Source organism: Oncorhynchus mykiss, chromosome 20 (genome assembly GCF_057628025.1).
Source record: "Oncorhynchus mykiss isolate SJ-2025 chromosome 20, ASM5762802v1, whole genome shotgun sequence".
NCBI lineage: Eukaryota > Metazoa > Chordata > Actinopteri > Salmoniformes > Salmonidae > Oncorhynchus > Oncorhynchus mykiss.
Genome location: NC_143041.1, coordinates 22,800,988 through 22,828,537, shown reverse-complemented (window position 1 = coordinate 22,828,537; position 27,550 = coordinate 22,800,988). Strand labels below are relative to the sequence as shown.

General features: G+C 41.3%; 1 long non-coding RNA gene across 1 annotated transcript; it reads left to right on the top strand.

Moving 5' to 3' along the window:
- Positions 1 to 59: 59 nt before the first annotated feature.
- On the top strand, positions 60 to 27,069 carry LOC149974448 (uncharacterized). The gene is made up of 12 exons (XR_016489413.1): positions 60 to 971; positions 1,212 to 1,397; positions 2,913 to 3,054; positions 8,226 to 8,454; positions 8,695 to 8,880; positions 10,394 to 10,535; positions 15,699 to 15,927; positions 16,152 to 16,337; positions 17,853 to 17,994; positions 23,221 to 23,449; positions 23,690 to 23,875; positions 25,391 to 27,069. It is a non-coding gene; the product is annotated as an uncharacterized LOC149974448 (long non-coding RNA).
- Positions 27,070 to 27,550: the final 481 nt, after the last annotated feature.

The window sequence follows — 27,550 nt, the reverse complement described above, 5'->3', positions numbered from 1 at the left end:
TGGACTACCTGAGCTAATTAGCAATCTGTTTCTCCGAATACGCCTGCTGTGTGAAGACAGACGCCACAAACGTGTTGTTACTGAAAAATACTGTTCTGTGTTAACCGGTTAAGACCGTGTACAGTAGGTGTGTATTTTTTGCATTAGTGAAATTATTTTGATGTGATATGAACCTAGAGGGATTTATTTCAAGAACCGTAACGTTACTGCAACTGAGAATCGATTCACGTTTAGATGGCTTCCAGAGCTAATTCTCCCTTTAAATATAACATGTACCTAAGGTCATTGGACAAAGGAGTAACGCTAGGCTAATTTTACTCCACTATTGGGCTAGCGTTAGCATCGTTGCTTAGCTATGGGATTTGGACGTTGCATTGTAGCAGACGTTTGACTCAGTAAACCATATCAGCAAACCAATGGGGAAAGTCCACGGTCTTTGCCAACGCAACTAGCTACCTTGTTTTGTGTAGTGACACAGGGACTGAGGGAGGGCGCAACGTCAGCCATTAGCTAGTTAGCGTAGTTTTGACATAGTGTGGTCATGGCCAGGTGGTGTGCCCGATAATGACTGGTTTTAATGCGTCTCAACCATTGACTTCAGCATCTTAGTTGCACAACCATATGTTGATGCATAACTAGCTAGCCAGTGAAATGTGAGGGCTCAATGTATGAGTTGCAACATCACCTCACCACACGCAGCAGCAACAGACTGTTGCTGATGCTGCCTATCTTTCTTTTCTAGTTTGTGAGAAGACAAAGAATAGGGCCATTCTTTCACCTGACAGCTAGCCAGCCGGAGAGACGGGAACAGGATAGGGAAACAGTGCGCAGCGGGCGCTGCAGAGCCACCAGAGAAGATGGATAGCAGCCCAGAGAAGAGTTCCACAGCACAGGAGCTGAAGGAGCAGGGCAACCGACTGTTCCTCTGCCGCAAGTACCAGGAAGCTGCCACCTGCTACAGCAAAACCATAGTGAGTAGCAAGCTACTGCTCTTAAGGGGAATGATGATGTAAAATGTCTACACCTTTTCAGATGACTGAAAGTCTATATGATATGAGATATTGACACTGTCCTATTCACCTACTCTGAATAGATGTCAGAATAGGAGTAGCTTGGTCTGATGCACTCTTACAAAAATAGCTTGTGCAATATGTAGGCCTAATAACGTGCGTGGTTGCACCTGTGTGTGTGTGTATACATCTTGCCAACAGAACCGTAACCCCTCAGTGGCGGTGTACTCTGTGCCAAGTGAAGCTGCAAGCAGAACGACAAAGCCCTGGCGGACTGCAAGCACGCGCTGGAACTGGACCCCCATTCTGTCAAAGCCCACTTCTTCCTGGTCCAGTGTCACCTGGAGCTGGAGAACTACAACGAGGCCATCGGCAACCTGCAGAGAGGTCAGGACCAACCCTCAAGGCCAGTTTCCTAGACACAGATTAAGTTTGGGCCTGTATTCACTAAGGGTCCGATTTAGGAAATTACGCCTTTTCTATATACTTTTTAGTAGTTGGTATTCAGAGTAACCTTATTAAGGTGCGTAACAGGCGTGGTTCACTTGCGCACGCCAAATAAGTGTAATTGAACTGCTAGAAACCTCCCCACTGGCTGGCCAACAGATGTTCTCGTGGAGTTTTTATTCAATAGGGTTTTCAGTACATTTGTCTTAATAAGTCATCCCTTTAAATACAGTACACCTTTTCACTTTGGTTTTTGTCAACAGACTCAATAGAATATATTGAGAGAACGGGTTCAGAATAGTATGGATCAATGAAGGAAAGATATCTAAATATATGCATATTTGTCTCCGTTTCAACACCAGTTGGTAGATTTAAAAAAAATACTCTGATCTTGTAGGTTATTTAGGGTTAGGAAAGTATTTATGAATCATAAAAAAATAGCTTGGAGAGCCTTTCGGCATGAAAGAAAGTAAACAGTGGTTTGATTCATTCTAAAAATTGCCACACTCACTTATTTAACCTGGGGTAATGTTGGAATATTTGTGTACAATAACTATACCCACATCTATTGCCTGCACCAACCATGGAACTGGGTGATGACACAGCCAAGTATGGTGCCATACATCGGGTTCAAACTGCTGTCTTAATCAGTGTTCCGCTCCATAAACGATTTAATTAGCCTTTTATTTTTTTATGTTATCAATTGTTACTAATGATCCTTAGCAATAGCCACATGGCCGTGACGGCGTTTACAGAGGAAGCAAATAAAGGTAAACCAAACTTAGGTTATACCTACTGAAGGGAACTAATAGTAAATTGGCAGTTGAATAAGTGTTATTATTATGCCTACTCACAGTCGATACTGATAGTGGTTAATATTTAACATGATAGAAATAGGAGACAAAGTCGGGGTAGCCTATAATTAAGACATTCAAGAGTGTCCATCCCTGCAAGTTAAAAGGCCGTACAATTGAAATTCTGCATAATGGCACGGCACGGCATGTCCCAGTGTGTAATCTTGGTTTCATCAGCCCAGAAAATATTGTTTCTCATGTCTGAGAGGCCTTCAAGTTGTAGAACTACCTCAAGGATGATCAATGGAAACAGGATGCACCTCAGCTCAATTTCGAGTATCATAGCAAATGGTCTGAATACTTATGCAAATAAGGTATTTCTGTTTTTGCAAACATTTCTAAACCTGTTTTGTTGTGTCATTATGGGGTGTTGTGTGTAGATTGAGGGGAAAAATGTATTAATATATTGTTAGAGTTACGCTGTAACATAACAATGTGGAAAAAGTGAAGGGGTCTGAATACTTTCTGAATGCACTGTAGATGTGCAGTTGCAATTTATAATGCTGTCAACATTCTAACTATACCCAATACTAGGCATCTCTGAGGCAGTATTACTGTTTTCAATGGACTACATTCATGTCTGGACCTTTTCTGTCGGCAGCTTACAATCTGGCCAAGGAGCAGAGACTGAACTTTGGAGACGACATCCCGAGTGCCCTGCGGGTCGCTAAGGAGAAGCGCATCAACCAGGAGAACAAGCTGCATGCATATCTCACCGAACTTAACCTAGCAGAGAAGGAGAGGTGAGGGAGGGACCGGGAGCTAGGCTTTTGGGCAGATAATCATACTAGTGTATGAGCAAAATGTCTGCACTGATATTCCTAAATTTTGGCCCATTCCACCTGACAGCTGGTGTAACTGAGTCAGGTTTGTCGGCCTCTTTGCTCGCACACGCTTTCTCAGTTCTGCCCACAAATGTTCTATAGGGTTGAGGTCAGGGCTCTGTGATGACAACTCCAATACCTTGACTTTGTTGTCCTTATGCCATTTTTCCACAACTTTTTCGGTCCGAGAACCTTCTAGAGCCACGTACCTCACCACGCACTATCGACCTGGGGTCTAGAACAGGTTTCTAAAGTTTCGTAACTCTAGGTCTGACGGTTCTTTTTTAGCTCGAACAAAGCTAACTAATGAAGGCAGTGTATGTCTCTACGCACCCCAATGTGTCCCTCCTTCCAAGCTGTGCTTGTGTGTGATTTAGTTTTTCTTTGAAATTTTATGGGAAAAATTATTTACAGTTCATGGGGGTTGCCTAATCACACACATGAAGTTTTGGAAAGATCTGACTTTTTTAACCCTTTGAAACAGCCCCTGTGACACCAATTATGGCACTTCCGGTTGGCACAGGAAGCTATAGGTAAACGCATATCCTTATTGGGGTATGCCTTTACAGAATCCTGAGTTTTAAGTGTTTATGTTAAGAACTGACCGATTTACACAGGGTTGAATGCACTATTTATCACAAACTGCTGGTTGGGTATGAAAAAAACACGTTTAGGGTGATTTTTAACCACTTCCGGTTGCTTCAGGAAGCTTAGAATCGACACAGGTAGACCTCATAGTATCCTGATGGACTGTCATTGAAGACAGGTTCATAAGGCATTCATAACCCACATAGGCTTCAGGTTGACTTTAGAGGAGCAGGCAATGTATTCTTATGGGGAGAGATGTCGTTGTAATCTGTGAGATCAAAAAAAACCTGTTTTACTGTTAAGGGTTAATGCCACACGGTCAAGGTTAGGCTTGCACAGATCGGGAGGACCTCAGGAACGTACGTACCTGAGGTCGAATTGTGCTTCTCACCCTAACGGTTCTCTCACTGTCACCCAAAAGCAAATGACATTTAGGGCCAGGCTTCATTTTGGGCCTACTTTTTTCACGGTCGCTGCATTCAGAGCGAGCTACGGTCAAGCGGGCATCTCGTTGAACTCGGAACGGCCTAGAGAATATGGAAATAACATTGCAGGCTCTGTGTGTCTTTAAGCACCGCACTTTGTCACTCCATCCTTGCTGTGTGTGTGTGTGTGTGTGTGTGAGAGAGCTTTTCTTTGACATTTGCTGGGAGAAATGACTGATTTACAGTTCATGGGGGTTGCCTAATCACTCATATTAAGTTTTGAAAAGATCTGACCTTTTTAACCCTTGGAAACAGCACCATTTTAAGACACTTCCGGTTTACACAGGAAGCTGAAAGTGAACACATTTTGAGTTTTAAGTCTTTATGTTAAGGGAATTCATACAATGTCAATTTGGTGATGTTCAAAAATAGTTAAAAAAAAAAATGTTTAACAGTTACAGATCCAGTTGCAGCGTGTTCATACGAATCTTTTTAAAGTGTGCTTCGGAGTTCTACGAGATTTCTGTGATTTTCTGAAATAACACACACTCACTAAACACTCCGTAAATAAGTCAGTTCTTAATAAGCCCACCCGACCCATCTAGCCACCTGGAAATGCAAATGCGCTACGCTAAATGCTAATAGTACTCGTTAAAACTCAAACGTTCATTAAAACACACACATGCAGGGTATTGAATTAAAGCTACACTCGTTGTGAATCTAGCCAACAAGTCAGATTTTTAAAATGCTTTTCGGCGAAAGCATGAGAAGCTATTATCTGATAGCATGCAACACCCCGAAATACCTGAAGGCGACGTAAACAAAAGAATTAGCGTAGCCGGCGCTACACAAATAGCAGAAATAAAATGTAAAAAACATTCATTACCTTTGACGAGCTTCTTTGTTGGCACTCCTATATGCCCCATAAACATCACTATTGGGTCTTTTTTTTCAATTAAATCGGTCCATATATACCCAAAATATCCATCTATGGAAACTGTGATTCAGAAAAAAACACAGTTTCAAAACGCAGCGTCATTTTTTTAAATTAAAAAGGTCGACGATAAACTTTCACAAAACACTTCGAAATACTTTTGTAATCCAACTTTAGGTATTAGTAAACGTTAATAATCTATCAAATTGATCACGGGGCGATGTGTAATTCAATAGCTCCACGTCTTCAAATCATGTTCGGAAATCTCTCTTCCAAAACTTCCTGTCGGAGACCGGATGGAATGGGGTTTCTTCTTTGTTTGACCAAGAAATAACTCCCAGAAATTGACAAGACTGGCGACATCGTGTGGAAGCTGTAGGAATTGCAATCTCAGCACCATTTAATTTGGTGTCCCTTAAACGATACATGCAAGTGGCGCATGGATATTTTTTCCAGTTTTCAGTGACCAGTTTTTCTTGCGCTTTTCGATGCCGTGATCACAGCCGTGATTTAACCAGTTTTAGAAACGTGAGAGTGTTTTCTATCCACACATACTAATCATATGCATATACTATATTCCTGGCATGAGTAGCAGGACGCTGAAATGTTGCGCGATTTTTAACAGAATGTTCGAAAAAGTAGGGGGTAGGCTTAACACTTAAAACTCAGGATTCTGTAAAGGGCATACCCCAATGAGGATATGTGTTTACCTATAGCTTCCTGTGCCAACCGGAAGTGCCATAATTGGTGTCAGAGGGGCTGTTTCAAAGGGTTAAAAAAAAGTCAGATCTTTCCAAAACTTCATTTGTGTGATTAGGCAACCCCCATGAACTGTAAATCAGTCATTTCTCCCAACAGATGTAAAAGAAAAGCTCTCACACACACACACACACACACACAGATTACGACACCTCTCCCTCATTCCTGAGGTCCTCCCGATCTGTGCAAGCCTAACCTTGACCGTGTGGCATTAACCCTTAACAGTAAAACAGTTTTTTTTTGATCTCACAGATTACAACGACATCTCTCCCCATAGGAATACATTGCCTGCTCCTCTAAAGTCAGAGGACGCATGGCTTTCGACCTTCGTCTCTCCAGAGCCCGTATGGGAGTTGTAGCGATGAGACAAGATAGTAACTACTAACAATTGGATACCATGAAATTGGGGGAAAAAAGGGGGGGAAAAACAACATAACTTCCAAAAGTTTTCAACCACTTTTCGTGAACATGAGAATATTTCTACCATAAAACTACTACACGATTTTGTGTACTTTACTCAGAAAATATCATTTTAGTCAGATTTCCAACATTGGTGATTAACATGATTTAATATGACTTTTGAGGCAATTTCTACAGAAACACTACTAAAGGACATAATGGAGGTATAATTTGTAGAATTTCAACCATGAGATCTTTTTCAATAATAATAGAAATAATTGTATGTATTTTACTCACAAAATATCATTTTAGTCAGTTATCCAACATTGGTGATTAACATTAGGCAATTTCTATCATAACATTACAACACAACTGAAATGAAGTGCCATCTGGAGAATTTCAACCTCGGAGATCTTTTATAATATTTGAGGAAATCAATTTGACGTATTTTAACAGGCAAAGCATAATTTCCAAAAGATTTCAAACACTTTGGGAAATGCGTGCCTCTAGTGAAATTGCATGTTTGGATAGCGCGCGGAGGTGATCGTGCGGCAGAGTCGATTTCCGCGCTTATAAACGCAAGGTCGTTACAGTATTTTATCAGCAAAACATAATTTCCAAAATATTTCAAACACTTGTTGTTAACATGATGTAATATAATATTATTGAATCTTACCTCGCGGTGCTCCGTCGTATATTCGACGTCAGCATGACAACAAACTAGCTAGCTCTTAGCTCTCTGTTATAGTATAGTTACAGTTCAATGGGAAAAGCAAATCAATTAAGACTTGAAATTGAAATATACTGGCACATCAATCGTCTGTATATGACATTCATTTGAAAGGGTGAGGTTAAAGATGTTTGTTTTTGTGTGTAGTTCACCACTAATCGGTAGCTAGGTAACGTTAGTTTAATAACCGAAATTTGAGCTAGGCTAGCTGTTAGCTAACGCTTGACTTTGTCATCATGAGATAATGTTACATTAGACATACATGTGGCTAAATCATTGGGTGAAGAGGCGTATTCTGGAGGGGGAGTTCTGTTAGGAGCCGTGACGTTCGTTCTGAACATTAAACAAGCATCGCTAGCGATATGTTTTTGGAGGCGTAATGACCTTATCTTTCATATCCGTGATAACCCATTTTCAAAAAACTAAAATTTAAATTGATACACAGCTTTATAGGGCTGGGGTTCCCACACGACCATATTTCCATCTCACAGCGCTTATTTACGGAAGACAGAGTGGACTACCTGAGCTAATTAGCAATCTGTTTCTGCGAATACGCCTGCTGTGTGAAGACAGACGCCACAAACGTGTTGTTACTGAAAAATACTGTTCTGTGTTAACCGGTTAAGACCGTGTACAGTAGGTGTGTATTTTTTGCATTAGTGAAATTATTTTGATGTGATATGAACCTAGAGGGATTTATTTCAAGAACCGTAACGTTACTGCAACTGAGAATCGATTCACGTTTAGATGGCTTCCAGAGCTAATTCTCCCTTTAAATATAACATGTACCTAAGGTCATTGGACAAAGGAGTAACGCTAGGCTAATTTTACTCCACTATTGGGCTAGCGTTAGCATCGTTGCTTAGCTATGGGATTTGGACGTTGCATTGTAGCAGACGTTTGACTCAGTAAACCATATCAGCAAACCAATGGGGAAAGTCCACGGTCTTTGCCAACGCAACTAGCTACCTTGTTTTGTGTAGTGACACAGGGACTGAGGGAGGGCGCAACGTCAGCCATTAGCTAGTTAGCGTAGTTTTGACATAGTGTGGTCATGGCCAGGTGGTGTGCCCGATAATGACTGGTTTTAATGCGTCTCAACCATTGACTTCAGCATCTTAGTTGCACAACCATATGTTGATGCATAACTAGCTAGCCAGTGAAATGTGAGGGCTCAATGTATGAGTTGCAACATCACCTCACCACACGCAGCAGCAACAGACTGTTGCTGATGCTGCCTATCTTTCTTTTCTAGTTTGTGAGAAGACAAAGAATAGGGCCATTCTTTCACCTGACAGCTAGCCAGCCGGAGAGACGGGAACAGGATAGGGAAACAGTGCGCAGCGGGCGCTGCAGAGCCACCAGAGAAGATGGATAGCAGCCCAGAGAAGAGTTCCACAGCACAGGAGCTGAAGGAGCAGGGCAACCGACTGTTCCTCTGCCGCAAGTACCAGGAAGCTGCCACCTGCTACAGCAAAACCATAGTGAGTAGCAAGCTACTGCTCTTAAGGGGAATGATGATGTAAAATGTCTACACCTTTTCAGATGACTGAAAGTCTATATGATATGAGATATTGACACTGTCCTATTCACCTACTCTGAATAGATGTCAGAATAGGAGTAGCTTGGTCTGATGCACTCTTACAAAAATAGCTTGTGCAATATGTAGGCCTAATAACGTGCGTGGTTGCACCTGTGTGTGTGTGTATACATCTTGCCAACAGAACCGTAACCCCTCAGTGGCGGTGTACTCTGTGCCAAGTGAAGCTGCAAGCAGAACGACAAAGCCCTGGCGGACTGCAAGCACGCGCTGGAACTGGACCCCCATTCTGTCAAAGCCCACTTCTTCCTGGTCCAGTGTCACCTGGAGCTGGAGAACTACAACGAGGCCATCGGCAACCTGCAGAGAGGTCAGGACCAACCCTCAAGGCCAGTTTCCTAGACACAGATTAAGTTTGGGCCTGTATTCACTAAGGGTCCGATTTAGGAAATTACGCCTTTTCTATATACTTTTTAGTAGTTGGTATTCAGAGTAACCTTATTAAGGTGCGTAACAGGCGTGGTTCACTTGCGCACGCCAAATAAGTGTAATTGAACTGCTAGAAACCTCCCCACTGGCTGGCCAACAGATGTTCTCGTGGAGTTTTTATTCAATAGGGTTTTCAGTACATTTGTCTTAATAAGTCATCCCTTTAAATACAGTACACCTTTTCACTTTGGTTTTTGTCAACAGACTCAATAGAATATATTGAGAGAACGGGTTCAGAATAGTATGGATCAATGAAGGAAAGATATCTAAATATATGCATATTTGTCTCCGTTTCAACACCAGTTGGTAGATTTAAAAAAAATACTCTGATCTTGTAGGTTATTTAGGGTTAGGAAAGTATTTATGAATCATAAAAAAATAGCTTGGAGAGCCTTTCGGCATGAAAGAAAGTAAACAGTGGTTTGATTCATTCTAAAAATTGCCACACTCACTTATTTAACCTGGGGTAATGTTGGAATATTTGTGTACAATAACTATACCCACATCTATTGCCTGCACCAACCATGGAACTGGGTGATGACACAGCCAAGTATGGTGCCATACATCGGGTTCAAACTGCTGTCTTAATCAGTGTTCCGCTCCATAAACGATTTAATTAGCCTTTTATTTTTTTATGTTATCAATTGTTACTAATGATCCTTAGCAATAGCCACATGGCCGTGACGGCGTTTACAGAGGAAGCAAATAAAGGTAAACCTTTAGGGGTTAGGTTATACCTACTGAAGGGAACTAATAGTAAATTGGCAGTTGAATAAGTGTTATTATTATGCCTACTCACAGTCGATAGTGGTTAATATTTAACATGATAGAAATAGGAGACAAAGTCGGGGTAGCCTATAATTAAGACATTCAAGAGTGTCCATCCCTGCAAGTTAAAAGGCCGTACAATTGAAATTCTGCATAATGGCACGGCACGGCATGTCCCAGTGTGTAATCTTGGTTTCATCAGCCCAGAAAATATTGTTTCTCATGTCTGAGAGGCCTTCAAGTTGTAGAACTACCTCAAGGATGATCAATGGAAACAGGATGCACCTCAGCTCAATTTCGAGTATCATAGCAAATGGTCTGAATACTTATGCAAATAAGGTATTTCTGTTTTTGCAAACATTTCTAAACCTGTTTTGTTGTGTCATTATGGGGTGTTGTGTGTAGATTGAGGGGAAAAATGTATTAATATATTGTTAGAGTTACGCTGTAACATAACAATGTGGAAAAAGTGAAGGGGTCTGAATACTTTCTGAATGCACTGTAGATGTGCAGTTGCAATTTATAATGCTGTCAACATTCTAACTATACCCAATACTAGGCATCTCTGAGGCAGTATTACTGTTTTCAATGGACTACATTCATGTCTGGACCTTTTCTGTCGGCAGCTTACAATCTGGCCAAGGAGCAGAGACTGAACTTTGGAGACGACATCCCGAGTGCCCTGCGGGTCGCTAAGGAGAAGCGCATCAACCAGGAGAACAAGCTGCATGCATATCTCACCGAACTTAACCTAGCAGAGAAGGAGAGGTGAGGGAGGGACCGGGAGCTAGGCTTTTGGGCAGATAATCATACTAGTGTATGAGCAAAATGTCTGCACTGATATTCCTAAATTTTGGCCCATTCCACCTGACAGCTGGTGTAACTGAGTCAGGTTTGTCGGCCTCTTTGCTCGCACACGCTTTCTCAGTTCTGCCCACAAATGTTCTATAGGGTTGAGGTCAGGGCTCTGTGATGACAACTCCAATACCTTGACTTTGTTGTCCTTATGCCATTTTTCCACAACTTTTTCGGTCCGAGAACCTTCTAGAGCCACGTACCTCACCACGCACTATCGACCTGGGGTCTAGAACAGGTTTCTAAAGTTTCGTAACTCTAGGTCTGACGGTTCTTTTTTAGCTCGAACAAAGCTAACTAATGAAGGCAGTGTATGTCTCTACGCACCCCAATGTGTCCCTCCTTCCAAGCTGTGCTTGTGTGTGATTTAGTTTTTCTTTGAAATTTTATGGGAAAAATTATTTACAGTTCATGGGGGTTGCCTAATCACACACATGAAGTTTTGGAAAGATCTGACTTTTTTAACCCTTTGAAACAGCCCCTGTGACACCAATTATGGCACTTCCGGTTGGCACAGGAAGCTATAGGTAAACGCATATCCTTATTGGGGTATGCCTTTACAGAATCCTGAGTTTTAAGTGTTTATGTTAAGAACTGACCGATTTACACAGGGTTGAATGCACTATTTATCACAAACTGCTGGTTGGGTATGAAAAAAACACGTTTAGGGTGATTTTTAACCACTTCCGGTTGCTTCAGGAAGCTTAGAATCGACACAGGTAGACCTCATAGTATCCTGATGGACTGTCATTGAAGACAGGTTCATAAGGCATTCATAACCCACATAGGCTTCAGGTTGACTTTAGAGGAGCAGGCAATGTATTCTTATGGGGAGAGATGTCGTTGTAATCTGTGAGATCAAAAAAAAACTGTTTTACTGTTAAGGGTTAATGCCACACGGTCAAGGTTAGGCTTGCACAGATCGGGAGGACCTCAGGAACGTACGTACCTGAGGTCGAATTGTGCTTCTCACCCTAACGGTTCTCTCACTGTCACCCAAAAGCAAATGACATTTAGGGCCAGGCTTCATTTTGGGCCTACTTTTTTCACGGTCGCTGCATTCAGAGCGAGCTACGGTCAAGCGGGCATCTCGTTGAACTCGGAACGGCCTAGAGAATATGGAAATAACATTGCAGGTTCTGTGTGTCTTTAAGCACCGCACTTTGTCACTCCATCCTTGCTGTGTGTGTGTGTGTGTGTGTGAGAGAGCTTTTCTTTGACATTTGCTGGGAGAAATGACTGATTTACAGTTCATGGGGGTTGCCTAATCACTCATATTAAGTTTTGAAAAGATCTGACCTTTTTAACCCTTGGAAACAGCACCATTTTAAGACACTTCCGGTTTACACAGGAAGCTGAAAGTGAACACATTTTGAGTTTTAAGTCTTTATGTTAAGGGAATTCATACAATGTCAATTTGGTGATGTTCAAAAATAGTTTAAAAAAAAAATGTTTAACAGTTACAGATCCAGTTGCAGCGTGTTCATACGAATCTTTTTAAAGTGTGCTTCGGAGTTCTACGAGATTTCTGTGATTTTCTGAAATAACACACACTCACTAAACACTCCGTAAATAAGTCAGTTCTTAATAAGCCCACCCGACCCATCTAGCCACCTGGAAATGCAAATGCGCTACGCTAAATGCTAATAGTACTCGTTAAAACTCAAACGTTCATTAAAACACACACATGCAGGGTATTGAATTAAAGCTACACTCGTTGTGAATCTAGCCAACAAGTCAGATTTTTAAAATGCTTTTCGGCGAAAGCATGAGAAGCTATTATCTGATAGCATGCAACACCCCGAAATACCTGAAGGCGACGTAAACAAAAGAATTAGCGTAGCCGGCGCTACACAAATAGCAGAAATAAAATGTAAAAAACATTCATTACCTTTGACGAGCTTCTTTGTTGGCACTCCTATATGCCCCATAAACATCACTATTGGGTCTTTTTTTTCAATTAAATCGGTCCATATATACCCAAAATATCCATCTATGGAAACTGTGATTCAGAAAAAAACACAGTTTCAAAACGCAGCGTCATTTTTTTAAATTAAAAAGGTCGACGATAAACTTTCACAAAACACTTCGAAATACTTTTGTAATCCAACTTTAGGTATTAGTAAACGTTAATAATCTATCAAATTGATCACGGGGCGATGTGTAATTCAATAGCTCCACGTCTTCAAATCATGTTCGGAAATCTCTCTTCCAAAACTTCCTGTCGGAGACCGGATGGAATGGGGTTTCTTCTTTGTTTGACCAAGAAATAACTCCCAGAAATTGACAAGACTGGCGACATCGTGTGGAAGCTGTAGGAATTGCAATCTCAGCACCATTTAATTTGGTGTCCCTTAAACGATACATGCAAGTGGCGCATGGATATTTTTTCCAGTTTTCAGTGACCAGTTTTTCTTGCGCTTTTCGATGCCGTGATCACAGCCGTGATTTAACCAGTTTTAGAAACGTGAGAGTGTTTTCTATCCACACATACTAATCATATGCATATACTATATTCCTGGCATGAGTAGCAGGACGTTGAAATGTTGCGCGATTTTTAACAGAATGTTCGAAAAAGTAGGGGGTAGGCTTAACACTTAAAACTCAGGATTCTGTAAAGGGCATACCCCAATGAGGATATGTGTTTACCTATAGCTTCCTGTGCCAACCGGAAGTGCCATAATTGGTGTCAGAGGGGCTGTTTCAAAGGGTTAAAAAAAAGTCAGATCTTTCCAAAACTTTATTTATGTGATTAGGCAACCCCCATGAACTGTAAATCAGTCATTTCTCCCAACAGATGTCAAAGAAAAGCTCTCTCACACACACACACACAGATTACGACACCTCTCCCTCATTCCTGAGGTCCTCCCGATCTGTGCAAGCCTAACCTTGACCGTGTGGCATTAACCCTTAACAGTAAAACAGTTTTTTTTTGATCTCACAGATTACAACGACATCTCTCCCCATAGGAATACATTGCCTGCTCCTCTAAAGTCAGAGGACGCATGGCTTTCGACCTTCGTCTCTCCAGAGCCCGTATGGGAGTTGTAGCGATGAGACAAGATAGTAACTACTAACAATTGGATACCATGAAATTGGGGGAAAAAAGGGGGGGAAAAACAACATAACTTCCAAAAGTTTTCAACCACTTTTCGTGAACATGAGAATATTTCTACCATAAAACTACTACACGATTTTGTGTACTTTACTCAGAAAATATCATTTTAGTCAGATTTCCAACATTGGTGATTAACATGATTTAATATGACTTTTGAGGCAATTTCTACAGAAACACTACTAAAGGACATAATGGAGGTATAATTTGTAGAATTTCAACCATGAGATCTTTTTCAATAATAATAGAAATAATTGTATGTATTTTACTCACAAAATATCATTTTAGTCAGTTATCCAACATTGGTGATTAACATTAGGCAATTTCTATCATAACATTACAACACAACTGAAATGAAGTGCCATCTGGAGAATTTCAACCTCGGAGATCTTTTATAATATTTGAGGAAATCAATTTGACGTATTTTAACAGGCAAAGCATAATTTCCAAAAGATTTCAAACACTTTGGGAAATGCGTGCCTCTAGTGAAATTGCATGTTTGGATAGCGCGCGGAGGTGATCGTGCGGCAGAGTCGATTTCCGCGCTTATAAACGCAAGGTCGTTACAGTATTTTATCAGCAAAACATAATTTCCAAAATATTTCAAACACTTGTTGTTAACATGATGTAATATAATATTATTGAATCTTACCTCGCGGTGCTCCGTCGTATATTCGACGTCAGCATGACAACAAACTAGCTAGCTCTTAGCTCTCTGTTATAGTATAGTTACAGTTCAATGGGAAAAGCAAATCAATTAAGACTTGAAATTGAAATATACTGGCACATCAATCGTCTGTATATGACATTCATTTGAAAGGGTGAGGTTAAAGATGTTTGTTTTTGTGTGTAGTTCACCACTAATCGGTAGCTAGGTAACGTTAGTTTAATAACCGAAATTTGAGCTAGGCTAGCTGTTAGCTAACGCTTGACTTTGTCATCATGAGATAATGTTACATTAGACATACATGTGGCTAAATCATTGGGTGAAGAGGCGTATTCTGGAGGGGGAGTTTTGTTAGGAGCCGTGACGTTCGTTCTGAACATTAAACAAGCATCGCTAGCGATATGTTTTTGGAGGCGTAATGACCTTATCTTTCATATCCGTGATAACCCATTTTCAAAAAACTAAAATTTAAATTGATACACAGCTTTATAGGGCTGGGGTTCCCACACGACCATATTTCCATCTCACAGCGCTTATTTACGGAAGACAGAGTGGACTACCTGAGCTAATTAGCAATCTGTTTCTCCGAATACGCCTGCTGTGTGAAGACAGACGCCACAAACGTGTTGTTACTGAAAAATACTGTTCTGTGTTAACCGGTTAAGACCGTGTACAGTAGGTGTGTATTTTTTGCATTAGTGAAATTATTTTGATGTGATATGAACCTAGAGGGATTTATTTCAAGAACCGTAACGTTACTGCAACTGAGAATCGATTCACGTTTAGATGGCTTCCAGAGCTAATTCTCCCTTTAAATATAACATGTACCTAAGGTCATTGGACAAAGGAGTAACGCTAGGCTAATTTTACTCCACTATTGGGCTAGCGTTAGCATCGTTGCTTAGCTATGGGATTTGGACGTTGCATTGTAGCAGACGTTTGACTCAGTAAACCATATCAGCAAACCAATGGGGAAAGTCCACGGTCTTTGCCAACGCAACTAGCTACCTTGTTTTGTGTAGTGACACAGGGACTGAGGGAGGGCGCAACGTCAGCCATTAGCTAGTTAGCGTAGTTTTGACATAGTGTGGTCATGGCCAGGTGGTGTGCCCGATAATGACTGGTTTTAATGCGTCTCAACCATTGACTTCAGCATCTTAGTTGCACAACCATATGTTGATGCATAACTAGCTAGCCAGTGAAATGTGAGGGCTCAATGTATGAGTTGCAACATCACCTCACCACACGCAGCAGCAACAGACTGTTGCTGATGCTGCCTATCTTTCTTTTCTAGTTTGTGAGAAGACAAAGAATAGGGCCATTCTTTCACCTGACAGCTAGCCAGCCGGAGAGACGGGAACAGGATAGGGAAACAGTGCGCAGCGGGCGCTGCAGAGCCACCAGAGAAGATGGATAGCAGCCCAGAGAAGAGTTCCACAGCACAGGAGCTGAAGGAGCAGGGCAACCGACTGTTCCTCTGCCGCAAGTACCAGGAAGCTGCCACCTGCTACAGCAAAACCATAGTGAGTAGCAAGCTACTGCTCTTAAGGGGAATGATGATGTAAAATGTCTACACCTTTTCAGATGACTGAAAGTCTATATGATATGAGATATTGACACTGTCCTATTCACCTACTCTGAATAGATGTCAGAATAGGAGTAGCTTGGTCTGATGCACTCTTACAAAAATAGCTTGTGCAATATGTAGGCCTAATAACGTGCGTGGTTGCACACATCTTGCCAACAGAACCGTAACCCCTCAGTGGCGGTGTACTCTGTGCCAAGTGAAGCTGCAAGCAGAACGACAAAGCCCTGGCGGACTGCAAGCACGCGCTGGAACTGGACCCCCATTCTGTCAAAGCCCACTTCTTCCTGGTCCAGTGTCACCTGGAGCTGGAGAACTACAACGAGGCCATCGGCAACCTGCAGAGAGGTCAGGACCAACCCTCAAGGCCAGTTTCCTAGACACAGATTAAGTTTGGGCCTGTATTCACTAAGGGTCCGATTTAGGAAATTACGCCTTTTCTATATACTTTTTAGTAGTTGGTATTCAGAGTAACCTTATTAAGGTGCGTAACAGGCGTGGTTCACTTGCGCACGCCAAATAAGTGTAATTGAACTGCTAGAAACCTCCCCACTGGCTGGCCAACAGATGTTCTCGTGGAGTTTTTATTCAATAGGGTTTTCAGTACATTTGTCTTAATATGTCATCCCTTTAAATACAGTACACCTTTTCACTTTGGTTTTTGTCAACAGACTCAATAGAATATATTGAGAGAACGGGTTCAGAATAGTATGGATCAATGAAGGAAAGATATCTAAATATATGCATATTTGTCTCCGTTTCAACACCAGTTGGTAGATTTAAAAAAAATACTCTGATCTTGTAGGTTATTTAGGGTTAGGAAAGTATTTATGAATCATAAAAAAATAGCTTGGAGAGCCTTTCGGCATGAAAGAAAGTAAACAGTGGTTTGATTCATTCTAAAAATTGCCACACTCACTTATTTAACCTGGGGTAATGTTGGAATATTTGTGTACAATAACTATACCCACATCTATTGCCTGCACCAACCATGGAACTGGGTGATGACACAGCCAAGTATGGTGCCATACATCGGGTTCAAACTGCTGTCTTAATCAGTGTTCCGCTCCATAAACGATTTAATTAGCCTTTTATTTTTTTATGTTATCAATTGTTACTAATGATCCTTAGCAATAGCCACATGGCCGTGACGGCGTTTACAGAGGAAGCAAATAAAGGTAAACCAAACTTAGGTTATACCTACTGAAGGGAACTAATAGTAAATTGGCAGTTGAATAAGTGTTATTATTATGCCTACTCACAGTCGATACTGATAGTGGTTAATATTTAACATGATAGAAATAGGAGACAAAGTCGGGGTAGCCTATAATTAAGACATTCAAGAGTGTCCATCCCTGCAAGTTAAAAGGCCGTACAATTGAAATTCTGCATAATGGCACGGCACGGCATGTCCCAGTGTGTAATCTTGGTTTCATCAGCCCAGAAAATATTGTTTCTCATGTCTGAGAGGCCTTCAAGTTGTAGAACTACCTCAAGGATGATCAATGGAAACAGGATGCACCTCAGCTCAATTTCGAGTATCATAGCAAATGGTCTGAATACTTATGCAAATAAGGTATTTCTGTTTTTGCAAACATTTCTAAACCTGTTTTGTTGTGTCATTATGGGGTGTTGTGTGTAGATTGAGGGGAAAAATGTATTAATATATTGTTAGAGTTACGCTGTAACATAACAATGTGGAAAAAGTGAAGGGGTCTGAATACTTTCTGAATGCACTGTAGATGTGCAGTTGCAATTTATAATGCTGTCAACATTCTAACTATACCCAATACTAGGCATCTCTGAGGCAGTATTACTGTTTTCAATGGACTACATTCATGTCTGGACCTTTTCTGTCGGCAGCTTACAATCTGGCCAAGGAGCAGAGACTGAACTTTGGAGACGACATCCCGAGTGCCCTGCGGGTCGCTAAGGAGAAGCGCATCAACCAGGAGAACAAGCTGCATGCATATCTCACCGAACTTAACCTAGCAGAGAAGGAGAGGTGAGGGAGGGACCGGGAGCTAGGCTTTTGGGCAGATAATCATACTAGTGTATGAGCAAAATGTCTGCACTGATATTCCTAAATTTTGGCCCATTCCACCTGACAGCTGGTGTAACTGAGTCAGGTTTGTCGGCCTCTTTGCTCGCACACGCTTTCTCAGTTCTGCCCACAAATGTTCTATAGGGTTGAGGTCAGGGCTCTGTGATGACAACTCCAATACCTTGACTTTGTTGTCCTTATGCCATTTTTCCACAACTTTTTCGGTCCGAGAACCTTCTAGAGCCACGTACCTCACCACGCACTATCGACCTGGGGTCTAGAACAGGTTTCTAAAGTTTCGTAACTCTAGGTCTGACGGTTCTTTTTTAGCTCGAACAAAGCTAACTAATGAAGGCAGTGTATGTCTCTACGCACCCCAATGTGTCCCTCCTTCCAAGCTGTGCTTGTGTGTGATTTAGTTTTTCTTTGAAATTTTATGGGAAAAATTATTTACAGTTCATGGGGGTTGCCTAATCACACACATGAAGTTTTGGAAAGATCTGACTTTTTTAACCCTTTGAAACAGCCCCTGTGACACCAATTATGGCACTTCCGGTTGGCACAGGAAGCTATAGGTAAACGCATATCCTTATTGGGGTATGCCTTTACAGAATCCTGAGTTTTAAGTGTTTATGTTAAGAACTGACCGATTTACACAGGGTTGAATGCACTATTTATCACAAACTGCTGGTTGGGTATGAAAAAAACACGTTTAGGGTGATTTTTAACCACTTCCGGTTGCTTCAGGAAGCTTAGAATCGACACAGGTAGACCTCATAGTATCCTGATGGACTGTCATTGAAGACAGGTTCATAAGGCATTCATAACCCACATAGGCTTCAGGTTGACTTTAGAGGAGCAGGCAATGTATTCTTATGGGGAGAGATGTCGTTGTAATCTGTGAGATCAAAAAAAACCTGTTTTACTGTTAAGGGTTAATGCCACACGGTCAAGGTTAGGCTTGCACAGATCGGGAGGACCTCAGGAACGTACGTACCTGAGGTCGAATTGTGCTTCTCACCCTAACGGTTCTCTCACTGTCACCCAAAAGCAAATGACATTTAGGGCCAGGCTTCATTTTGGGCCTACTTTTTTCACGGTCGCTGCATTCAGAGCGAGCTACGGTCAAGCGGGCATCTCGTTGAACTCGGAACGGCCTAGAGAATATGGAAATAACATTGCAGGCTCTGTGTGTCTTTAAGCACCGCACTTTGTCACTCCATCCTTGCTGTGTGTGTGTGTGTGTGTGTGTGAGAGAGCTTTTCTTTGACATTTGCTGGGAGAAATGACTGATTTACAGTTCATGGGGGTTGCCTAATCACTCATATTAAGTTTTGAAAAGATCTGACCTTTTTAACCCTTGGAAACAGCACCATTTTAAGACACTTCCGGTTTACACAGGAAGCTGAAAGTGAACACATTTTGAGTTTTAAGTCTTTATGTTAAGGGAATTCATACAATGTCAATTTGGTGATGTTCAAAAATAGTTTTAAAAAAAAATGTTTAACAGTTACAGATCCAGTTGCAGCGTGTTCATACGAATCTTTTTAAAGTGTGCTTCGGAGTTCTACGAGATTTCTGTGATTTTCTGAAATAACACACACTCACTAAACACTCCGTAAATAAGTCAGTTCTTAATAAGCCCACCCGACCCATCTAGCCACCTGGAAATGCAAATGCGCTACGCTAAATGCTAATAGTACTCGTTAAAACTCAAACGTTCATTAAAACACACACATGCAGGGTATTGAATTAAAGCTACACTCGTTGTGAATCTAGCCAACAAGTCAGATTTTTAAAATGCTTTTCGGCGAAAGCATGAGAAGCTATTATCTGATAGCATGCAACACCCCGAAATACCTGAAGGCGACGTAAACAAAAGAATTAGCGTAGCCGGCGCTACACAAATAGCAGAAATAAAATGTAAAAAACATTCATTACCTTTGACGAGCTTCTTTGTTGGCACTCCTATATGCCCCATAAACATCACTATTGGGTCTTTTTTTTCAATTAAATCGGTCCATATATACCCAAAATATCCATCTATGGAAACTGTGATTCAGAAAAAAACACAGTTTCAAAACGCAGCGTCATTTTTTTAAATTAAAAAGGTCGACGATAAACTTTCACAAAACACTTCGAAATACTTTTGTAATCCAACTTTAGGTATTAGTAAACGTTAATAATCTATCAAATTGATCACGGGGCGATGTGTAATTCAATAGCTCCACGTCTTCAAATCATGTTCGGAAATCTCTCTTCCAAAACTTCCTGTCGGAGACCGGATGGAATGGGGTTTCTTCTTTGTTTGACCAAGAAATAACTCCCAGAAATTGACAAGACTGGCGACATCGTGTGGAAGCTGTAGGAATTGCAATCTCAGCACCATTTAATTTGGTGTCCCTTAAACGATACATGCAAGTGGCGCATGGATATTTTTTCCAGTTTTCAGTGACCAGTTTTTCTTGCGCTTTTCGATGCCGTGATCACAGCCGTGATTTAACCAGTTTTAGAAACGTGAGAGTGTTTTCTATCCACACATACTAATCATATGCATATACTATATTCCTGGCATGAGTAGCAGGACGCTGAAATGTTGCGCGATTTTTAACAGAATGTTCGAAAAAGTAGGGGGTAGGCTTAACACTTAAAACTCAGGATTCTGTAAAGGGCATACCCCAATGAGGATATGTGTTTACCTATAGCTTCCTGTGCCAACCGGAAGTGCCATAATTGGTGTCAGAGGGGCTGTTTCAAAGGGTTAAAAAAAAGTCAGATCTTTCCAAAACTTCATTTGTGTGATTAGGCAACCCCCATGAACTGTAAATCAGTCATTTCTCCCAACAGATGTAAAAGAAAAGCTCTCACACACACACACACACACACACACACACACACAGATTACGACACCTCTCCCTCATTCCTGAGGTCCTCCCGATCTGTGCAAGCCTAACCTTGACCGTGTGGCATTAACCCTTAACAGTAAAACAGTTTTTTTTTGATCTCACAGATTACAACGACATCTCTCCCCATAGGAATACATTGCCTGCTCCTCTAAAGTCAGAGGACGCATGGCTTTCGACCTTCGTCTCTCCCGAGCCCGTATGGGAGTTGTAGCGATGAGACAAGATAGTAACTACTAACAATTGGATACCATGAAATTGGGGGAAAAAAGGGGGGGAAAAACAACATAACTTCCAAAAGTTTTCAACCACTTTTCGTGAACATGAGAATATTTCTACCATAAAACTACTACACGATTTTGTGTACTTTACTCAGAAAATATCATTTTAGTCAGATTTCCAACATTGGTGATTAACATGATTTAATATGACTTTTGAGGCAATTTCTACAGAAACACTACTAAAGGACATAATGGAGGTATAATTTGTAGAATTTCAACCATGAGATCTTTTTCAATAATAATAGAAATAATTGTATGCATTTTAGTCAGTGACATTGGTGATTAACATTAGGCAATTTCTATCATAAAATTACAACACAACAGAAGTGAAGTGCCATTTGGAGAATTTCAACCTCGGAGATATTTTATAATATTTGAGGAAATCAATTTTACGTATTTTAACAGGCAAAGCATAATTTCCAAAAGATTTCAAACACTTTGGGAAATGCGTGCCTCTAGTGAAATTGCATGTTTGGATAGCGCGCGGAGGTGATCGTGCGGCAGAGTCGATTTCCGCGCTTATAAACGCAAGGTCGTTACAGTATTTTATCAGCAAAACATAATTTCCAAAATATTTCAAACACTTGTTGTTAACATGATGTAATATGACCTTGAGGCAATTTCTACCATAAAACTACTAATGGTAAGGATTGGTTTTGGGGTATTGGTAACTTTTTTGTTATTGAATCTTACCTCGCGGTGCTCCGTCGTATATCCGACGTCAGCATGACAACAAACTAGCTAGCTCTTAGCTCTCTGTTATAGTATAGTTACAGTTCAATGGGAAAAGCAAATCAATTAAGACTTGAAATATACTGGCACATCAATCGTCTGTATATGACATTCATTTGAAAGGGTGAGGTTAAAGATGTTTGTTTTTGTGTGTAGTTCACCACTAATCGGTAGCTAGGTAACGTTAGTTTAATAACCGAAATTTGAGCTAGGCTAGCTGTTAGCTAACGCTTGACTTTATCATCATGAGATAATGTTACATTAGACATACATGTGGCTAAATCATTGGGTGAAGAGGCGTATTCTGGAGGGGGAGTTCTGTTAGGAGCCGTGACGTTCGTTCTGAACATTAAACAAGCATCGCTAGCGATATGTTTTTGGAGGCGTAATGACCTTATCTTTCATATCCGTGATAACCCATTTTCAAAAATTTTAAATTGATACACAGCTTTATAGGGCTGGGGTTCCCACACGACCATATTTCCATCTCACAGCGCTTATTTACGGAAGACATAGTGGACTACCTGAGCTAATTAGCAATCTGTTTCTCCGAATACGCCTGCTGTGTGAAGACAGACGCCACAAACGTGTTGTTACTGAAAAATACTGTTCTGTGTTAACCTGTTAAGACCGTGTACAGTAGGTGTGTATTTTTTTGCATTAGTGAAATTATTTTGATGTGATATGAACCTAGAGGGATTTATTTCAAGAACCGTAACGTTACTGCAACTGAGAATCGATTCACGTTTAGATGGCTTCCAGAGCTAATTCTCCCTTTAAATATAACATGTACCTAAGGTCATTGGACAAAGGAGTAACGCTAGGCTAAGTTTAATTCCACTAACGTTAGCATCGTTGCTTAGCTGTGGGATTTGGACGTTGCATTGTAGCAGAAGTTTGACTCAGTAAACCATATCAGCAAACCGATGGGGAAAGTCCACGGTCTTTACCAACGCAACTAGCTAGCTAGCTACCTTGTTTTGTGTAGTGACACAGGGACTGAGGGAGGGCGCAACGTCAGCCATTAGCTAGTTAGCGTAGTTTTGACATACAGTCCTTTCAGTGTGGTCATGGCCAGGTGGTGTGCCTGATAATGACTGGTTTTAATGCGTCTCAACCATTGACTTCAGCATCTTAGTTGCACAACCATATGTTGATGCATAACTAGCTAGCCAGTGAAATGTGAGGGCTCAATGTATGAGTTGCAACATCACCTCACCACACGCAGCAGCAACAGACTGTTGCTGATGCTGCCTATCTTTCTTTTCTAGTTTGTGAGAAGACAAAGAATAGGGCCATTCTTTCACCTGACAGCTAGCCAGCCGGAGAGACGGGAACAGGATAGGGAAACAGTGCGCAGCGGGCGCTGCAGAGCCACCAGAGAAGATGGATAGCAGCCCAGAGAAGAGTTCCACAGCACAGGAGCTGAAGGAGCAGGGCAACCGACTGTTCCTCTGCCGCAAGTACCAGGAAGCTGCCACCTGCTACAGCAAAACCATAGTGAGTAGCAAGCTACTGCTCTTAAGGGGAATGATGATGTAAAATGTCTACACCTTTTCAGATGACTGAAAGTCTATATGATATGAGATATTGACACTGTCCTATTCACCTACTCTGAATAGATGTCAGAATAGGAGTAGCTTGGTCTGATGCACTCTTACAAAAATAGCTTGTGCAATATGTAGGCCTAATAACGTGCGTGGTTGCACCTGTGTGTGTGTGTATACATCTTGCCAACAGAACCGTAACCCCTCAGTGGCGGTGTACTCTGTGCCAAGTGAAGCTGCAAGCAGAACGACAAAGCCCTGGCGGACTGCAAGCACGCGCTGGAACTGGACCCCCATTCTGTCAAAGCCCACTTCTTCCTGGTCCAGTGTCACCTGGAGCTGGAGAACTACAACGAGGCCATCGGCAACCTGCAGAGAGGTCAGGACCAACCCTCAAGGCCAGTTTCCTAGACACAGATTAAGTTTGGGCCTGTATTCACTAAGGGTCCGATTTAGGAAATTACGCCTTTTCTATATACTTTTTAGTAGTTGGTATTCAGAGTAACCTTATTAAGGTGCGTAACAGGCGTGGTTCACTTGCGCACGCCAAATAAGTGTAATTGAACTGCTAGAAACCTCCCCACTGGCTGGCCAACAGATGTTCTCGTGGAGTTTTTATTCAATAGGGTTTTCAGTACATTTGTCTTAATAAGTCATCCCTTTAAATACAGTACACCTTTTCACTTTGGTTTTTGTCAACAGACTCAATAGAATATATTGAGAGAACGGGTTCAGAATAGTATGGATCAATGAAGGAAAGATATCTAAATATATGCATATTTGTCTCCGTTTCAACACCAGTTGGTAGATTTAAAAAAAATACTCTGATCTTGTAGGTTATTTAGGGTTAGGAAAGTATTTATGAATCATAAAAAAATAGCTTGGAGAGCCTTTCGGCATGAAAGAAAGTAAACAGTGGTTTGATTCATTCTAAAAATTGCCACACTCACTTATTTAACCTGGGGTAATGTTGGAATATTTGTGTACAATAACTATACCCACATCTATTGCCTGCACCAACCATGGAACTGGGTGATGACACAGCCAAGTATGGTGCCATACATCGGGTTCAAACTGCTGTCTTAATCAGTGTTCCGCTCCATAAACGATTTAATTAGCCTTTTATTTTTTTATGTTATCAATTGTTACTAATGATCCTTAGCAATAGCCACATGGCCGTGACGGCGTTTACAGAGGAAGCAAATAAAGGTAAACCAAACTTAGGTTATACCTACTGAAGGGAACTAATAGTAAATTGGCAGTTGAATAAGTGTTATTATTATGCCTACTCACAGTCGATACTGATAGTGGTTAATATTTAACATGATAGAAATAGGAGACAAAGTCGGGGTAGCCTATAATTAAGACATTCAAGAGTGTCCATCCCTGCAAGTTAAAAGGCCGTACAATTGAAATTCTGCATAATGGCACGGCACGGCATGTCCCAGTGTGTAATCTTGGTTTCATCAGCCCAGAAAATATTGTTTCTCATGTCTGAGAGGCCTTCAAGTTGTAGAACTACCTCAAGGATGATCAATGGAAACAGGATGCACCTCAGCTCAATTTCGAGTATCATAGCAAATGGTCTGAATACTTATGCAAATAAGGTATTTCTGTTTTTGCAAACATTTCTAAACCTGTTTTGTTGTGTCATTATGGGGTGTTGTGTGTAGATTGAGGGGAAAAATGTATTAATATATTGTTAGAGTTACGCTGTAACATAACAATGTGGAAAAAGTGAAGGGGTCTGAATACTTTCTGAATGCACTGTAGATGTGCAGTTGCAATTTATAATGCTGTCAACATTCTAACTATACCCAATACTAGGCATCTCTGAGGCAGTATTACTGTTTTCAATGGACTACATTCATGTCTGGACCTTTTCTGTCGGCAGCTTACAATCTGGCCAAGGAGCAGAGACTGAACTTTGGAGACGACATCCCGAGTGCCCTGCGGGTCGCTAAGGAGAAGCGCATCAACCAGGAGAACAAGCTGCATGCATATCTCACCGAACTTAACCTAGCAGAGAAGGAGAGGTGAGGGAGGGACCGGGAGCTAGGCTTTTGGGCAGATAATCATACTAGTGTATGAGCAAAATGTCTGCACTGATATTCCTAAATTTTGGCCCATTCCACCTGACAGCTGGTGTAACTGAGTCAGGTTTGTCGGCCTCTTTGCTCGCACACGCTTTCTCAGTTCTGCCCACAAATGTTCTATAGGGTTGAGGTCAGGGCTCTGTGATGACAACTCCAATACCTTGACTTTGTTGTCCTTATGCCATTTTTCCACAACTTTTTCGGTCCGAGAACCTTCTAGAGCCACGTACCTCACCACGCACTATCGACCTGGGGTCTAGAACAGGTTTCTAAAGTTTCGTAACTCTAGGTCTGACGGTTCTTTTTTAGCTCGAACAAAGCTAACTAATGAAGGCAGTGTATGTCTCTACGCACCCCAATGTGTCCCTCCTTCCAAGCTGTGCTTGTGTGTGATTTAGTTTTTCTTTGAAATTTTATGGGAAAAATTATTTACAGTTCATGGGGGTTGCCTAATCACACACATGAAGTTTTGGAAAGATCTGACTTTTTTAACCCTTTGAAACAGCCCCTGTGACACCAATTATGGCACTTCCGGTTGGCACAGGAAGCTATAGGTAAACGCATATCCTTATTGGGGTATGCCTTTACAGAATCCTGAGTTTTAAGTGTTTATGTTAAGAACTGACCGATTTACACAGGGTTGAATGCACTATTTATCACAAACTGCTGGTTGGGTATGAAAAAAACACGTTTAGGGTGATTTTTAACCACTTCCGGTTGCTTCAGGAAGCTTAGAATCGACACAGGTAGACCTCATAGTATCCTGATGGACTGTCATTGAAGACAGGTTCATAAGGCATTCATAACCCACATAGGCTTCAGGTTGACTTTAGAGGAGCAGGCAATGTATTCTTATGGGGAGAGATGTCGTTGTAATCTGTGAGATCAAAAAAAACCTGTTTTACTGTTAAGGGTTAATGCCACACGGTCAAGGTTAGGCTTGCACAGATCGGGAGGACCTCAGGAACGTACGTACCTGAGGTCGAATTGTGCTTCTCACCCTAACGGTTCTCTCACTGTCACCCAAAAGCAAATGACATTTAGGGCCAGGCTTCATTTTGGGCCTACTTTTTTCACGGTCGCTGCATTCAGAGCGAGCTACGGTCAAGCGGGCATCTCGTTGAACTCGGAACGGCCTAGAGAATATGGAAATAACATTGCAGGCTCTGTGTGTCTTTAAGCACCGCACTTTGTCACTCCATCCTTGCTGTGTGTGTGTGTGTGTGTGTGAGAGAGCTTTTCTTTGACATTTGCTGGGAGAAATGACTGATTTACAGTTCATGGGGGTTGCCTAATCACTCATATTAAGTTTTGAAAAGATCTGACCTTTTTAACCCTTGGAAACAGCACCATTTTAAGACACTTCCGGTTTACACAGGAAGCTGAAAGTGAACACATTTTGAGTTTTAAGTCTTTATGTTAAGGGAATTCATACAATGTCAATTTGGTGATGTTCAAAAATAGTTTTAAAAAAAAATGTTTAACAGTTACAGATCCAGTTGCAGCGTGTTCATACGAATCTTTTTAAAGTGTGCTTCGGAGTTCTACGAGATTTCTGTGATTTTCTGAAATAACACACACTCACTAAACACTCCGTAAATAAGTCAGTTCTTAATAAGCCCACCCGACCCATCTAGCCACCTGGAAATGCAAATGCGCTACGCTAAATGCTAATAGTACTCGTTAAAACTCAAACGTTCATTAAAACACACACATGCAGGGTATTGAATTAAAGCTACACTCGTTGTGAATCTAGCCAACAAGTCAGATTTTTAAAATGCTTTTCGGCGAAAGCATGAGAAGCTATTATCTGATAGCATGCAACACCCCGAAATACCTGAAGGCGACGTAAACAAAAGAATTAGCGTAGCCGGCGCTACACAAATAGCAGAAATAAAATGTAAAAAACATTCATTACCTTTGACGAGCTTCTTTGTTGGCACTCCTATATGCCCCAT